Here is a 12,045-nt window from a genome sequence, read left to right as displayed (position 1 = left end):
CATAGAGAAACTAACACAATTTTCAGGTTCAAAAAGGTCAAAAGAACTTGGGATTCCCAGCCAGTCTCCCATGCTGGTACTTGCCAAGCCTTAAGCTGCATTGCTGCTGCGATATGACGAGAGCAGGCACATTCAGCTTAGAATGGCCGTTGACAGCAGCTGTTCAATTTGAACCTTCTTTTACTATCTCATAGAAAAACTAACACAATTTTCAGGTTCAAAAAGGTCAACAGTACTTGGGATTCCCAGCCAGTCTCCCATGCTGGTACTTGCCAAGCCTTAAGCTGCATTGCTGCTGCGATCTGACGAGAGCAGGCACATTCAGCTTAGAATGGCCGTTGACAGCAGCTGTTCAATTTGAACCTTCTTTTACTATCTCATAGAGAAACTAACACAATTTTCAGGTTCAAAAAGGTCAACAGAACTTGGGATTCTTAGCCAGTATCCCATGCTGGTACTTGCCAAGCCTTAAGCTGCATTGCTGCTGCGATCTGACGAGAGCAGGCACATTCAGCTTAGAATGGCCGTTGACAGCAGCTGTTCAATTTGAACCTTCTTTTACTATCTCATAGAAAAACTAACACAATTTTCAGGTTCAAAAAGGTCAACAGTACTTGGGATTCCCAGCCAGTCTCCCATGCTGGTACTTGCCAAGCCTTAAGCTGCATTGCTGCTGCGATCTGACGAGAGCAGGCACATTCAGCTTAGAATGGCCGTTGACAGCAGCTGTTCAATTTGAACCTTCTTTTACTATCTCGTAGAGAAACTAACACAATTTTCAGGTTCAAAAAGGTCAACGGAACTTGGGATTCCCAGCCAGTCTCCCATGCTGGTACTTGCCAAGCCTTAAGCTGCATTGCTGCTGCGATCTGACGAGAGCAGGCACATTCAACTTAGAATGACCGTTGACAGCAGCTGTTCAATTTGAACCTTCTTTTACTATCTCATAGAGAAACTAACACAATTTTCAGGTTCAAAAAGGTCAACGGAACTTGGGATTCCCAGCCAGTCTCCCATGCTGGTACTTGCCAAGCCTTAAGCTGCTGCGATCTGACGAGAGCAGGCACATTCAGCTTAGAATGGCCGTTGACAGCAGCTGTTCAATTTGAACCTTCTTTTACTATCTCATAGAGAAACTAACACAATTTTCAGGTTCAAAAAGGTCAACAGAACTTGGGATTCGCAGCCAGTCTCCCATGCTGGTACTTGCCAAGCCTTAAGCTGCATTGCTGCTGCGATCTGACGAGAGCAGGCACATTCAGCTTAGAATGGCCATTGACAGCAGCTGTTCAGTTTGAACCTTCTTTTACTATCTCATAGAGAAACTAACACAATTTTCAGGTTCAAAAAGGTCAACGGAACTTGGGATTCGCAGCCAGTCTCCCATGCTGGTACTTGCCAAGCCTTAAGCCGCATCGCTGCTGTGATCCGACAAGAGCACGCACATTCAGCTTAGAATGGCCGTTGACAGCAGCTGTTCAATTTGAACCTTCTTTTACTATCTCATAGAGAAACTAACACAATTTTCAAGTTCAAAAAGGTCAACGGAACTTGGGATTCCCAGCCAGTCTCCCATGCTGGTACTTGCCAAGCCTTAAGCTGCATTGCTGCTGCGATCTGACGAGAGCAGGCACATTCAGCTTAGAATGGCCGTTGACAGCAGCTGTTCAATTTGAACCTTCTTTTACCATCTTTGACAGAGAAACTAACAATTTTCAGGTTCAAAAAGGTCAACAGAACTTGGGATTCCCAGCCAGTCTCCCATGCTGGTACTTGCCAAGCCTTAAGCTGCATTGATGCTGCGATCTGACGAGAGCAGGCACATTCAGCTTAGAATGGCCGTTGACAGCAGCTGTTCAGTTTGAACCTTCTTTTACTATCTCATAGAGAAACTAACACAATTTTCAGGTTCAAAAAGGTCAACGGAACTTGGAATTCGCAGCCAGTCTCCCATGCTGGTACTTGCCAAGCCTTAAGCCGCATCGCTGCTGTGAACCGACAAGAGCACGCACATTCAGCTTAGAATGGCCGTTGACAGCAGCTGTTCAATTTGAACCTTCTTTTACTATCTCATAGAGAAACTAACACAATTTTCAGGTTCAAAAAGGTCAACAGAACTTGGGATTCCCAGCCAGTCTCCCATGCTGGTACTTGCCAAGCCTTAAGCTGCATTGCTGCTGCGATCTGACGAGAGCAGGCACATTCAGCTTAGAATGGCCGTTGACAGCAGCTGTTCAATTTGAACCTTCTTTTACTATCTCATAGAGAAACTAACACAATTTTCAGGTTCAAAAAGGTCAACAGAACTTGGGATTCCCAGCCAGTCTCCCATGCTGGTACTTGCCAAGCCTTAAGCTGCATTGCTGCTGCGATCTGACGAGAGCAGGCACATTCAGCTTAGAATGCTGTTGACAGCAGCTGTTCAATTTGAACCTTCTTTTACTATCTCATAGAGAAACTAACACAATTTTCAGGTTCAAAAAGGTCAACGGAACTTGGGATTCCCAGCCAGTCTCCCATGCTGGTACTTGCCAAGCCTTAAGCTGCATTGCTGCTGCGATCTGACGAGAGCAGGCACATTCAGCTTAGAATGGCCGTTGACAGCAGCTGTTCAATTTGAACCTTTTTTTACTATCTCATAGAGAAACTAACACAATTTTCAGGTTCAAAAAGGTCAACGGAACTTGGGATTCCCAGCCAGTCTCCCATGCTGGTACTTGCCAAGCCTTAAGCTGCATTGCTGCTGCGATCTGACGAGAGCAGGCACATTCAGCTTAGAATGGCCGTTGACAGCAGCTGTTCAATTTGAACCTGCTTTTACTATCTCATAGAGAAACTAACACAATTTTCAGGTTCAAAAAGGTCAGCAGAACTTGGGATTCCCAGCCAGTCTCCCATGCTGGTACTTGCCAAGCCTTAAGCTGCATTGCTGCTGCGATCTGACAAGAGCAGGCACATTCAGCTTAGAATGGCCGTTGACACCAGCTGTTCAATTTGAACCTTCTTTTACTATCTCATAGAAAAACTAACACAATTTTCAGGTTCAAAAAGGTCAACAGAACTTGGGATTCCCAGCCAGTCTCCCATGCTGGTACTTGCCAAGCCTTAAGCTGCATTGCTGCTGCGATCTGACGAGAGCAGGCACATTCAGCTTAGAATGGCTGTTGACAGCAGCTGCCTAATTTCTACTTTCTTTTACTATCTCATAGAGAAACTAACACAATTTTCAGGTTCAAAAAGGTCAACGGAAGTTGGGATTCCCAGCCAGTCTCCCATGCTGGTACTTGCCAAGCCTTAAGCTGCATTGCTGCTGCGATCTGACGAGAGCAGGCACATTCAGCTTAGAATGGCCGTTGACAGCAGCTGTTCAATTTGAACCTTCTTTTACTATCTCATAGAGAAACTAACACAATTTTCAGGTTCAAAAAGGTCAACAGAACTTGGGATTCCCAGCCAGTCTCCCATGCTGGTACTTGCCAAGCCTTAAGCTGCATTGCTGCTGCGATCTGACGAGAGCAGGCACATTCAGCTTAGAATGCTGTTGACAGCAGCTGTTCAATTTGAACCTTCTTTTACTATCTCATAGAGAAACTAACACAATTTTCAGGTTCAAAAAGGTCAACGGAACTTGGGATTCCCAGCCAGTCTCCCATGCTGGTACTTGCCAAGCCTTAAGCTGCATTGCTGCTGCGATCTGACGAGAGCAGGCACATTCAGCTTAGAATGGCCGTTGACAGCAGCTGTTCAATTTGAACCTTTTTTTACTATCTCATAGAGAAACTAACACAATTTTCAGGTTCAAAAAGGTCAACGGAACTTGGGATTCCCAGCCAGTCTCCCATGCTGGTACTTGCCAAGCCTTAAGCTGCATTGCTGCTGCGATCTGACGAGAGCAGGCACATTCAGCTTAGAATGGCCGTTGACAGCAGCTGTTCAATTTGAACCTTCTTTTACTATCTCATAGAGAAACTAACACAATTTTCAGGTTCAAAAAGGTCAACAGAACTTGGGATTCCCAGCCAGTCTCCCATGCTGGTACTTGCCAAGCCTTAAGCTGCATTGCTGCTGCGATCTGACGAGAGCAGGCACATTCAGCTTAGAATGGCCGTTGACAGCAGCTGTTCAATTTGAACCTTCTTTTACTATCTCATAGAAAAACTAACACAATTTTCAGGTTCAAAAAGGTCAACAGAACTTGGGATTCCCAGCCAGTCTCCCATGCTGGTACTTGCCAAGCCTTAAGCTGCATTGCTGCTGCGATCTGACGAGAGCAGGCACATTCAGCTTAGAATGGCCGTTGACAGCAGCTGCCTAATTTCTACTTTCTTTTACTATCTCATAGAGAAACTAACACAATTTTCAGGTTCAAAAAGGTCAACGGAAGTTGGGATTCCCAGCCAGTCTCCCATGCTGGTACTTGCCAAGCCTTAAGCTGCATTGCTGCTGCGATCTGACGAGAGCAGGCACATTCAGCTTAGAATGGCCGTTGACAGCAGCTGTTCAATTTGAACCTTCTTTTACTATCTCATAGAGAAACTAACACAATTTTCAGGTTCAAAAAGGTCAACGGAACTTGGGATTCCCAGCCAGTCTCCCATGCTGGTACTTGCCAAGCCTTAAGCTGCATTGATGCTGCGATCTGACGAGAGCAGGCACATTCAGCTTAGAATGGCCGTTGACAGCAGCTGTTCAGTTTGAACCTTCTTTTACTATCTCATAGAGAAACTAACACAATTTTCAGGTTCAAAAAGGTCAACGGAACTTGGGATTCGCAGCCAGTCTCCCATGCTGGTACTTGCCAAGCCTTAAGCCGCATCGCTGCTGTGATCCGACAAGAGCACGCACATTCAGCTTAGAATGGCCGTTGACAGCAGCTCTTCAATTTGAACCTTCTTTAACTATCTCATAGAGAAACTTACACAATTTTCAGGTTCAAAAAGGTCAACGGAACTTGGGATTCACAGCAAGTCTCCCATGCTGGTACTTGCCAAGCCTTAAGCTGCATTGCTGCTGCGATCTGACGAGAGCAGGCACATTCAGCTTAGAATGGCCGTTGACAGCAGCTGTTCAATTTGAACCTTCTTTTACTATCTCATAGAGAAACTAACACAATTTTCAGGTTCAAAAAGGTCAACAGAACTTGGGATTCCCAGCCAGTCTCCCATGCTGGTACTTGCCAAGCCTTAAGCTGCATTGCTGCTGCGATCTGACGAGAGCAGGCACATTCAGCTTAGAATGGCCGTTGACAGCAGCTGTTCAATTTGAACCTTCTTTTACTATCTCATAGAGAAACTAACACAATTTTCAGGTTCAAAAAGGTCAACGGAACTTGGGATTCCCAGCCAGTCTCCCATGCTGTTACTTGCCAAGCCTTAAGCTGCATTGCTGCTGCGATCTGACGAGAGCAGGCACATTCAGCTTAGAATGGCCGTTGACAGCAGCTGTTCAGTTTGAACCTTCTTTTACTATCTCATAGAGAAACTAACACAATTTTCAGGTTCAAAAAGGTCAACGGAACTTGGGATTCCCAGCCAGTCTCCCATGCTGGTACTTGCCAAGCCTTAAGCTGCATTGCTGCTGCGATCTGACGAGAGCAGGCACATTCAGCTTAGAATGGCCGCTGACAGCAGCTGTTCAATTTGAACCTTCTTTTACCATCTTTGACAGAGAAACTAACAATTTTCAGGTTCAAAAAGGTTAACAGAACTTGGGATTCCCAGCCAGTCTCCCATGCTGGTACTTGCCAAGCCTTAAGCTTCATTGTTGCTGCGATCTGACGAGAGCAGGCACATTCAGCTTAGAATGGCCGTTGACAGCAGCTGTTCAATTTGAACCTTCTTTTACTATCTCATAGAGAAACTAACACAATTTTCAGGTTCAAAAAGGTCAACAGAACTTGGGATTCCCAGCCAGTCTCCCATGCTGGTACTTGCCAAGCCTTAAGCTGCATTGCTGCTGCAATCTGACGAGAGCAGGCACATTCAGCTTAGAATGGCCGTTGACAGCAGCTGTTCAATTTGAACCTTCTTTTACTATCTCATAGAAAAACTAACACAATTTTCAGGTTCAAAAAGGTCAACAGAACTTGGGATTCCCAGCCAGTCTCCCATGCTGGTACTTGCCAAGCCTTAAGCTGCATTGCTGCTGCTATCTGACGAGAGCAGGCACATTCAGCTTAGAATGGCCGTTGACAGCAGCTGTTCAATTTGAACCTTCTTTTACTATCTCATAGAGAAACTAACACAATTTTCAGGTTCAAAAAGGTCAACGGAACTTGGGATTCCCAGCCAGTCTCCCATGCTGGTACTTACCAAGCCTTAAGCTGCATTGCTGCTGCGATCTGACGAGAGCAGGCACATTCAGCTTAGAATGGCCGTTGACAGCAGCTGTTCAGTTTGAACCTTCTTTTACTATCTCATAGAGAAACTAACACAATTTTCAGGTTCAAAAAGGTCAACGGAACTTGGGATTCCCAGCCAGTCTCCCATGCTGGTACTTGCCAAGCCTTAAGCTGCATTGCTGCTGCGATCTGACGAGAGCAGGCACATTCAGCTTAGAATGGCCGTTGACAGCAGCTGTTCAATTTGAACCTTCTTTTACCATCTTTGACAGAGAAACTAACAATTTTAAGGTTCAAAAAGGTCAACGGAACTTGGGATTCCCAGCCAGTCTCCCATGCTGGTACTTGCCAAGCCTTAAGCTGCATTGCTGCTGCCATCTGACAAGAGCAGGCACATTCAGCTTAGAATGGCCGTTGACAGCAGCTGTTCAGTTTGAACCTTCTTTTACTATCTCATAGAGAAACTAACACAATTTTCAGGTTCAAATAGGTCAACGGAACTTGGGATTCCCAGCCAGTCTCCCATGCTGGTACTTGCCAAGCCTTAAGCTGCATTGCTGCTGCGATCTGATGAGAGCAGGCACATTCAGCTTAGAATGGCCGTTGACAGCAGCTGTTCAATTTGAACCTTCTTTTACTATCTCATAGAGAAACTAACACAATTTTCAGGTTCAAAAAGGTCAACGGAACTTGGGATTCCCAGCCAGTCTCCCATGCTGGTACTTGCCAAGCCTTAAGCTGCTGCGATCTGACGAGAGCAGGCACATTCAGCTTAGAATGGCCGTTGACAGCAGCTGTTCAATTTGAACCTTCTTTTACTATCTCATAGAGAAACTAACACAATTTTCAGGTTCAAAAAGGTCAACAGAACTTGGGATTCCCAGCCAGTCTCCCATGCTGGTACTTGCCAAGCCTTAAGCTGCATTGCTGCTGCGATCTGACAAGAGCAGGCACATTCAGCTTAGAATGGCCATTGACAGCAGCTGTTCAGTTTGAACCTTCTTTTACTATCTCATAGAGAAACTAACACAATTTTCAGGTTCACAAAGGTCAACGGAACTTGGGATTCGCAGCCAGTCTCCCATGCTGGTACTTTCCAAGCCTTAAGCCGCATCGCTGCTGTGATCCGACAAGAGCACGCACATTCAGCTTAGAATGGCCGTTGACAGCAGCTGTTCAATTTGAACCTTCTTTTACTATCTCATAGAGAAACTAACACAATTTTCAGGTTCAAAAAGGTCAACGGAACTTGGGATTCCCAGCCAGTCTCCCATGCTGGTACTTGCCAAGCCTTAAGCTGCATTGCTGCTGCGATCTGACGAGAGCAGGCACATTCAGCTTAGAATGGCCGTTGACAGCAGCTGTTCAATTTGAACCTTCTTTTACCATCTTTGACAGAGAAACTAACAATTTTCAGGTTCAAAAAGGTCAACAGAACTTGGGATTCCCAGCCAGTCTCCCATGCTGGTACTTGCCAAGCCTTAAGCTGCATTGCTGCTGCGATCTGACGAGAGCAGGCACATTCAGCTTAGAATGGCCGTTGACAGCAGCTGTTCAATTTGAACCTTCTTTTACCATCTTTGACAGAGAAACTAACAATTTTAAGGTTCAAAAAGGTCAACGGAACTTGGGATTCCCAGCCAGTCTCCCATGCTGGTACTTGCCAAGCCTTAAGCTGCTGCGATCTGACGAGAGCAGGCACATTCAGCTTAGAATGGCCGTTGACAGCAGCTGTTCAATTTGAACCTTCTTTTACTATCTCATAGAGAAACTAACACAATTTTCAGGTTCAAATAGGTCAACGGAACTTGGGATTCCCAGCCAGTCTCCCATGCTGGTACTTGCCAAGCCTTAAGCTGCATTGCTGCTGCAATCTGACGAGAGCAGGCACATTCAGCTTAGAATGGCCGTTGACAGCAGCTGTTCAATTTGAACCTTCTTTTACTATCTCATAGAAAAACTAACACAATTTTCAGGTTCAAAAAGGTCAACAGAACTTGGGATTCCCAGCCAGTCTCCCATGCTGGTACTTGCCATGCCTTAAGCTGCATTGCTGCTGCTATCTGACGAGAGCAGGCACATTCAGCTTAGAATGGCCGTTGACAGCAGCTGTTCAATTTGAACCTTCTTTTACTATCTCATAGAGAAACTAACACAATTTTCAGGTTCAAAAAGGTCAACATAACTTGGGATTCCCAGCGAGTCTCCCATGCTGGTACTTGCCAAGCCTTAAGCTGCATTGCTGCTGCGATCTGCCGAGAGCAGGCACATTCAGCTTAGAATGGCCGTTGACAGCAGCTGTTCAATTTGAACCTTCTTTTACTATCTCATAGAAAAACTAGCACAATTTTCAGGTTCAAAAAGGTCAACAGAACTTGGGATTCCCAGCCAGTCTCCCATGCTGGTACTTGCCAAGCCTTAAGCTGCATTGCTGCTGCGATCTGACGAGAGCAGGCACATTCAGCTTAGAATGGCCGTTGACAGCAGCTGTTCAGTTTGAACCTTCTTTTACTATCTCATAGAGAAACTAACACAATTTTCAGGTTCAAAAAGGTCAACGGAACTTGGGATTCCCAGCCAGTCTCCCATGCTGGTACTTGCCAAGCCTTAAGCTGCTGCGATCTGATGAGAGCAGGCACATTCAGCTTAGAATGGCCGTTGACAGCAGCTGTTCAATTTGAACCTTCTTTTACTATCTCATAGAGAAACTAACACAATTTTCAGGTTCAAAAAGGTCAACAGAACTTGGGATTCCCAGCCAGTCTCCCATGCTGGTACTTGCCAAGCCTTAAGCTGCATTGCTGCTGCGATCTGACGAGAGCAGGCACATTCAGCTTAGAATGGCCGTTGACAGCAGCTGTTCAATTTGAACCTTCTTTTACTATCTCATAGAGAAACTAACACAATTTTCAGGTTCAAAAAGGTCAACGGAACTTGGGATTCCCAGCCAGTCTCCCATGCTGGTACTTGCCAAGCCTTAAGCTGCATTGATGCTGCGATCTGACGAGAGCAGGCACATTCAGCTTAGAATGGCCGTTGACAGCAGCTGTTCAATTTGAACCTTCTTTTACTATCTCATAGAGAAACTAACACAATTTTCAGGTTCAAAAAGGTCAACGGAACTTGGGATTCCCAGCCAGTCTCCCATGCTGGTACTTGCCAAGCCTTAAGCTGCATTGCTGCTGCGATCTGACGAGAGCAGGCACATTCAGCTTAGAATGGCCGTTGACAGCAGCTGTTCAATTTGAACCTTCTTTTACTATCTCATAGAGAAACTAACACAATTTTCAGGTTCAAAAAGGTCAACGGAACTTGGGATTCCCAGCCAGTCTCCCATGCTGGTACTTGCCAAGCCTTAAGCTGCATTGATGCTGCGATCTGACGAGAGCAGGCACATTCAGCTTAGAATGGCCGTTGACAGCAGCTGTTCAATTTGAACCTTCTTTTACTATCTCATAGAGAAACTAACACAATTTTCAGGTTCAAAAAGGTCAACAGAACTTGGGATTCCCAGCCAGTCTCCCATGCTGGTACTTGCCAAGCCTTAAGCTGCATTGCTGCTGCGATCTGACGAGAGCAGGCACATTCAGCTTAGAATGGCCGTTGACAGCAGCTGTTCAATTTGAACCTTCTTTTACTATCTCATAGAGAAACTAACACAATTTTCAGGTTCAAAAAGGTCAACAGAACTTGGGATTCCCAGCCAGTCTCCCATGCTGGTACTTGCCAAGCCTTAAGCTGCATTGCTGCTGCGATCTGACGAGAGCAGGCACATTCAGCTTAGAATGGCCGTTGACAGCAGCTGTTCAATTTGAACCTTCTTTTACTATCTCATAGAGAAACTAACACAATTTTCAGGTTCAAAAAGGTCAACGGAACTTGGGATTCCCAGCCAGTCTCCCATGCTGGTACTTGCCAAGCCTTAAGCTGCATTGATGCTGCGATCTGACGAGAGCAGGCACATTCAGCTTAGAATGGCCGTTGACAGCAGCTGTTCAATTTGAACCTTCTTTTACTATCTCATAGAGAAACTAACACAATTTTCAGGTTCAAAAAGGTCAACGGAACTTGGGATTCCCAGCCAGTCTCCCATGCTGGTACTTGCCAAGCCTTAAGCTGCATTGCTGCTGCGATCTGACGAGAGCAGGCACATTCAGCTTAGAATGGCCGTTGACAGCAGCTGTTCAGTTTGAACCTTCTTTTACTATCTCATAGAGAAACTAACACAATTTTCAGGTTCAAAAAGGTCAACGGAACTTGGGATTCGCAGCCAGTCTCCCATGCTGGTACTTGCCAAGCCTTAAGCTGCATCGCTGCTGTGATCCGACAAGAGCACGCACATTCAGCTTAGAATGGCCGTTGACAGCAGCTGTTCAATTTGAACCTTCTTTTACTATCTCATAGAGAAACTAACACAATTTTCAGGTTCAAAAAGGTCAACGGAACTTGGGATTCCCAGCCAGTCTCCCATGCTGGTACTTGCCAAGCCTTAAGCTGCATTGCTGCTGCTATCTGACGAGAGCAGGCACATTCAGCTTAGAATGGCCGTTGACAGCAGCTGTTCAATTTGAACCTTCTTTTACTATCTCATAGAGAAACTAACACAATTTTCAGGTTCAAAAAGGTCAACAGAACTTGGGATTCCCAGCCAGTCTCCCATGCTGGTACTTGCCAAGCCTTAAGCTGCATTGCTGCTGCGATCTGACGAGAGCAGGCACATTCAGCTTAGAATGGCTGTTGACAGCAGCTGTTCAATTTGAACCTTCTTTTACTATCTCATAGAGAAACTAACACAATTTTCAGGTTCAAAAAGGTCAACGGAACTTGGGATTCCCAGCCAGTCTCCCATGCTGGTACTTGCCAAGCCTTAAGCTACATTGCTGCTGCGATCTGACGAGAGCAGGCACATTCAGCTTAGAATGGCCGTTGACAGCAGCTGTTCAGTTTGAACCTTCTTTTACTATCTCATAGAGAAACTAACACAATATTCAGGTTCAAAAAGGTCAACGGAACTTGGGATTCCCAGCCAGTCTCCCATGCTGGTACTTGCCAAGCCTTAAGCTGCTGCGATCTGACGAGAGCAGGCACATTCAGCTTAGAATGGCCGTTGACCGCAGCTGTTCAATTTGAACCTTCTTTTACTATCTCATAGAGAAACTAACACAATTTTCAGGTTCAAAAAGGTCAACAGAATTTGGGATTCCCAGCCAGTCTCCCATGCTGGTACTTGCCAAGCCTTAAGCTGCATTGCTGCTGCGATCTGACGAGAGCAGGCACATTCAGCTTGGAATGGCCGTTGACAGCAGCTGCCTAATTTCTACTTTCTTTTACTATCTCATAGAGAAACTAACACAATTTTCAGGTTCAAAAAGGTCAACGGAACTTGGGATTCCCAGCCAGTCTCCCATGCTGGTACTTGCCAAGCCTTAAGCTGCATTGCTGCTGCGATCTGACGAGAGCAGGCACATTCAGCTTAGAATGGCCGTTGACAGCAGCTGTTCAGTTTGAACCTTCTTTTACTATCTCATAGAGAAACTAACACAATTTTCAGGTTCAAAAAGGTCAACGGAATTTGGGATTCGCAGCCAGTTTCCCATGCTGGTACTTGCCAAGCCTTAAGCTGCATCGCTGCTGTGATACGACAAGAGCACGCACATTCAGCTTAGAATGGCCGTTGACAGCAGCAGCTGTTCAATTTGAACCTT

The 12,045-nt window shown here is 45.6% G+C and overlaps 50 pseudogenes; all 50 read right to left on the bottom strand.

The window, feature by feature from the left end:
• Positions 1-224: 224 nt before the first annotated feature.
• On the bottom strand, positions 225-343 carry LOC140090748 (5S ribosomal RNA; annotated as a pseudogene).
• A 70-nt stretch (positions 344-413) lies between these two features.
• LOC140097857 (5S ribosomal RNA) lies at positions 414-532 on the bottom strand (annotated as a pseudogene).
• A 70-nt stretch (positions 533-602) lies between these two features.
• Positions 603-721, bottom strand: LOC140090625 (5S ribosomal RNA; annotated as a pseudogene).
• A 70-nt stretch (positions 722-791) lies between these two features.
• On the bottom strand, positions 792-910 carry LOC140078680 (5S ribosomal RNA; annotated as a pseudogene).
• A 251-nt stretch (positions 911-1,161) lies between these two features.
• Positions 1,162-1,280, bottom strand: LOC140094192 (5S ribosomal RNA; annotated as a pseudogene).
• A 259-nt stretch (positions 1,281-1,539) lies between these two features.
• LOC140078114 (5S ribosomal RNA) lies at positions 1,540-1,658 on the bottom strand (annotated as a pseudogene).
• A 70-nt stretch (positions 1,659-1,728) lies between these two features.
• On the bottom strand, positions 1,729-1,847 carry LOC140085837 (5S ribosomal RNA; annotated as a pseudogene).
• A 259-nt stretch (positions 1,848-2,106) lies between these two features.
• On the bottom strand, positions 2,107-2,225 carry LOC140081469 (5S ribosomal RNA; annotated as a pseudogene).
• Positions 2,226-2,295: 70 nt separating this feature from the next.
• Positions 2,296-2,413, bottom strand: LOC140095382 (5S ribosomal RNA; annotated as a pseudogene).
• A 70-nt stretch (positions 2,414-2,483) lies between these two features.
• On the bottom strand, positions 2,484-2,602 carry LOC140102295 (5S ribosomal RNA; annotated as a pseudogene).
• Positions 2,603-2,672: 70 nt separating this feature from the next.
• LOC140102294 (5S ribosomal RNA) lies at positions 2,673-2,791 on the bottom strand (annotated as a pseudogene).
• A 70-nt stretch (positions 2,792-2,861) lies between these two features.
• Positions 2,862-2,980, bottom strand: LOC140098073 (5S ribosomal RNA; annotated as a pseudogene).
• Positions 2,981-3,050: 70 nt separating this feature from the next.
• LOC140081964 (5S ribosomal RNA) lies at positions 3,051-3,169 on the bottom strand (annotated as a pseudogene).
• A 70-nt stretch (positions 3,170-3,239) lies between these two features.
• Positions 3,240-3,358, bottom strand: LOC140094948 (5S ribosomal RNA; annotated as a pseudogene).
• A 70-nt stretch (positions 3,359-3,428) lies between these two features.
• On the bottom strand, positions 3,429-3,546 carry LOC140095381 (5S ribosomal RNA; annotated as a pseudogene).
• A 70-nt stretch (positions 3,547-3,616) lies between these two features.
• Positions 3,617-3,735, bottom strand: LOC140102293 (5S ribosomal RNA; annotated as a pseudogene).
• A 70-nt stretch (positions 3,736-3,805) lies between these two features.
• Positions 3,806-3,924, bottom strand: LOC140102292 (5S ribosomal RNA; annotated as a pseudogene).
• Positions 3,925-3,994: 70 nt separating this feature from the next.
• On the bottom strand, positions 3,995-4,113 carry LOC140081468 (5S ribosomal RNA; annotated as a pseudogene).
• Positions 4,114-4,183: 70 nt separating this feature from the next.
• Positions 4,184-4,302, bottom strand: LOC140081467 (5S ribosomal RNA; annotated as a pseudogene).
• A 70-nt stretch (positions 4,303-4,372) lies between these two features.
• On the bottom strand, positions 4,373-4,491 carry LOC140094947 (5S ribosomal RNA; annotated as a pseudogene).
• A 70-nt stretch (positions 4,492-4,561) lies between these two features.
• LOC140084571 (5S ribosomal RNA) lies at positions 4,562-4,680 on the bottom strand (annotated as a pseudogene).
• A 259-nt stretch (positions 4,681-4,939) lies between these two features.
• LOC140084988 (5S ribosomal RNA) lies at positions 4,940-5,058 on the bottom strand (annotated as a pseudogene).
• Positions 5,059-5,128: 70 nt separating this feature from the next.
• On the bottom strand, positions 5,129-5,247 carry LOC140081466 (5S ribosomal RNA; annotated as a pseudogene).
• Positions 5,248-5,317: 70 nt separating this feature from the next.
• Positions 5,318-5,436, bottom strand: LOC140091498 (5S ribosomal RNA; annotated as a pseudogene).
• Positions 5,437-5,506: 70 nt separating this feature from the next.
• LOC140083228 (5S ribosomal RNA) lies at positions 5,507-5,625 on the bottom strand (annotated as a pseudogene).
• Positions 5,626-5,695: 70 nt separating this feature from the next.
• LOC140097541 (5S ribosomal RNA) lies at positions 5,696-5,814 on the bottom strand (annotated as a pseudogene).
• Positions 5,815-5,884: 70 nt separating this feature from the next.
• On the bottom strand, positions 5,885-6,003 carry LOC140089659 (5S ribosomal RNA; annotated as a pseudogene).
• Positions 6,004-6,073: 70 nt separating this feature from the next.
• On the bottom strand, positions 6,074-6,192 carry LOC140091620 (5S ribosomal RNA; annotated as a pseudogene).
• A 70-nt stretch (positions 6,193-6,262) lies between these two features.
• LOC140078141 (5S ribosomal RNA) lies at positions 6,263-6,381 on the bottom strand (annotated as a pseudogene).
• A 70-nt stretch (positions 6,382-6,451) lies between these two features.
• On the bottom strand, positions 6,452-6,570 carry LOC140102291 (5S ribosomal RNA; annotated as a pseudogene).
• A 259-nt stretch (positions 6,571-6,829) lies between these two features.
• LOC140101748 (5S ribosomal RNA) lies at positions 6,830-6,948 on the bottom strand (annotated as a pseudogene).
• A 251-nt stretch (positions 6,949-7,199) lies between these two features.
• Positions 7,200-7,318, bottom strand: LOC140094424 (5S ribosomal RNA; annotated as a pseudogene).
• A 259-nt stretch (positions 7,319-7,577) lies between these two features.
• Positions 7,578-7,696, bottom strand: LOC140102288 (5S ribosomal RNA; annotated as a pseudogene).
• Positions 7,697-7,766: 70 nt separating this feature from the next.
• LOC140081465 (5S ribosomal RNA) lies at positions 7,767-7,885 on the bottom strand (annotated as a pseudogene).
• A 251-nt stretch (positions 7,886-8,136) lies between these two features.
• LOC140086993 (5S ribosomal RNA) lies at positions 8,137-8,255 on the bottom strand (annotated as a pseudogene).
• Positions 8,256-8,325: 70 nt separating this feature from the next.
• LOC140098249 (5S ribosomal RNA) lies at positions 8,326-8,444 on the bottom strand (annotated as a pseudogene).
• Positions 8,445-8,703: 259 nt separating this feature from the next.
• LOC140081464 (5S ribosomal RNA) lies at positions 8,704-8,822 on the bottom strand (annotated as a pseudogene).
• Positions 8,823-9,073: 251 nt separating this feature from the next.
• LOC140081462 (5S ribosomal RNA) lies at positions 9,074-9,192 on the bottom strand (annotated as a pseudogene).
• A 70-nt stretch (positions 9,193-9,262) lies between these two features.
• LOC140084570 (5S ribosomal RNA) lies at positions 9,263-9,381 on the bottom strand (annotated as a pseudogene).
• Positions 9,382-9,451: 70 nt separating this feature from the next.
• Positions 9,452-9,570, bottom strand: LOC140102287 (5S ribosomal RNA; annotated as a pseudogene).
• Positions 9,571-9,640: 70 nt separating this feature from the next.
• Positions 9,641-9,759, bottom strand: LOC140084569 (5S ribosomal RNA; annotated as a pseudogene).
• A 70-nt stretch (positions 9,760-9,829) lies between these two features.
• Positions 9,830-9,948, bottom strand: LOC140081461 (5S ribosomal RNA; annotated as a pseudogene).
• A 70-nt stretch (positions 9,949-10,018) lies between these two features.
• LOC140081460 (5S ribosomal RNA) lies at positions 10,019-10,137 on the bottom strand (annotated as a pseudogene).
• A 70-nt stretch (positions 10,138-10,207) lies between these two features.
• LOC140084568 (5S ribosomal RNA) lies at positions 10,208-10,326 on the bottom strand (annotated as a pseudogene).
• Positions 10,327-10,396: 70 nt separating this feature from the next.
• On the bottom strand, positions 10,397-10,515 carry LOC140102286 (5S ribosomal RNA; annotated as a pseudogene).
• Positions 10,516-10,774: 259 nt separating this feature from the next.
• On the bottom strand, positions 10,775-10,893 carry LOC140089790 (5S ribosomal RNA; annotated as a pseudogene).
• A 70-nt stretch (positions 10,894-10,963) lies between these two features.
• On the bottom strand, positions 10,964-11,082 carry LOC140081963 (5S ribosomal RNA; annotated as a pseudogene).
• A 70-nt stretch (positions 11,083-11,152) lies between these two features.
• LOC140084980 (5S ribosomal RNA) lies at positions 11,153-11,271 on the bottom strand (annotated as a pseudogene).
• A 251-nt stretch (positions 11,272-11,522) lies between these two features.
• LOC140098194 (5S ribosomal RNA) lies at positions 11,523-11,641 on the bottom strand (annotated as a pseudogene).
• A 70-nt stretch (positions 11,642-11,711) lies between these two features.
• Positions 11,712-11,830, bottom strand: LOC140102285 (5S ribosomal RNA; annotated as a pseudogene).
• Between the last annotated feature and the right edge of the window lie 215 nt (positions 11,831-12,045).

This window comes from Engystomops pustulosus, chromosome 9 (assembly GCF_040894005.1).
Source record: "Engystomops pustulosus chromosome 9, aEngPut4.maternal, whole genome shotgun sequence".
NCBI lineage: Eukaryota > Metazoa > Chordata > Amphibia > Anura > Leptodactylidae > Engystomops > Engystomops pustulosus.
This window is presented reverse-complemented; position numbering and strand designations above follow the sequence as displayed.